Below are 1,240 nucleotides of genomic sequence, written 5' to 3' on the forward strand. Positions count from 1 at the left end.
AGAAGTAGCCACTGGTCTGACTTCTACTGTCTTAAGTTAGTTTTGCCTGTTCTTGAACTTCATAGAAGTGGGGTTTCTCTTCACTGTCAGCATTTTCATGGATCTTCATTGCCTTCTCCAGGCAAGTGAACGAGAAACCCAAGGGCATTTTAAAATGTTGAATGAAGAGAGTAGGCTTAGTAGAAGCCTCTGTGGGTCATCTAGTGATAAATGTTCACTAAAATTCAGAGGTAGGCAATTAAACATTGACACCCAAACGAAGACCTTGCCAAGGATTTGTAAGTGGCAGGGACAAGAAAAGAGGAAGGCTTGTAGCCATAAGAGGAGTTTAATAAATCTCAAGTCACTACTTAAAAAAAATTTTTTTTGGCCACATCTTCTGACATGCAGGATTTTAGTTCCCTGACCAGGGATCAAACCTGGGTCTCCTGCAGTGGAAGTGCAGAGTCTTAACCACTGGACCAGCAGGGAAGTCTGTCATAGCACTACTTTTAATGATATTACTAAGAATAAAGGTTAAGGAAAAAGCCCAGCCTTTTCTACATTTATAATATCCCAGGCCTGCAATGGACTTGGTATATACTTTGCTTCAATGAATAGGTATTATTCCCACCCATGTTGCAGATTGTTGTTGTTTACTTGTGAAGTAGTATCTGACTCTTTGTGACCCCCTAAACTGCAGCACGCCAGGCTTCCCTGTCCTTCACTATCTCCTGGAGTTTGCTCAAATTCATGTCCATTGAGTCAGTGATGCCTTCCAACCATCTCATCCTCTGTCACCCCATTCTTTTCTTGCCCTCAATCTTGCCCAGCATCAGAGTCTTTTCCAAAGAATCGGTTCTTCGCATCAGGTGGCCAAAGTATTGAAGCTATAGCATAAGTCCTTCCAATGAGTATTCAGGGTTGATTTTCTTTAGGGTCAACTGGTTTGATCTCCTTGCTGTCCAAGGGACTCTGAAGAGTCTTCTCTAGCACCACAATTTGAAAGGATCAATTCTTTGTTGCTCAGCCTTCTTTGTGGTCCAACTCTCACATCTATACGTGACTACTGGAAAATCCATAGCTTAGACTACATGGACGTTTGTTCACAAAGTGATGTCTCTGTTTTTTAATACACTATGTTTGTCATAGTTTTTCTTCCAAGGAGCAAGCATCTTTTAATTTCATGGCCACAGTCACCATAAGTAGTGATTTTGGAGCCCCCCAAAATAAAAATCTGTCACTGATGGAAAGGCAGAAA

General features: G+C 41.5%; 1 non-coding gene across 1 annotated transcript; it reads right to left on the reverse strand.

The window, feature by feature from the left end:
- Window positions 1–398: 398 nt before the first annotated feature.
- TRNAG-UCC lies at window positions 399–471 on the reverse strand. The gene has a single exon. It is a non-coding gene; the product is annotated as a tRNA-Gly (tRNA).
- Window positions 472–1,240: the final 769 nt, after the last annotated feature.

Source organism: Cervus elaphus, chromosome 30, assembly GCF_910594005.1.
Source record: "Cervus elaphus chromosome 30, mCerEla1.1, whole genome shotgun sequence".
NCBI classification, from domain to species: domain Eukaryota; kingdom Metazoa; phylum Chordata; class Mammalia; order Artiodactyla; family Cervidae; genus Cervus; species Cervus elaphus.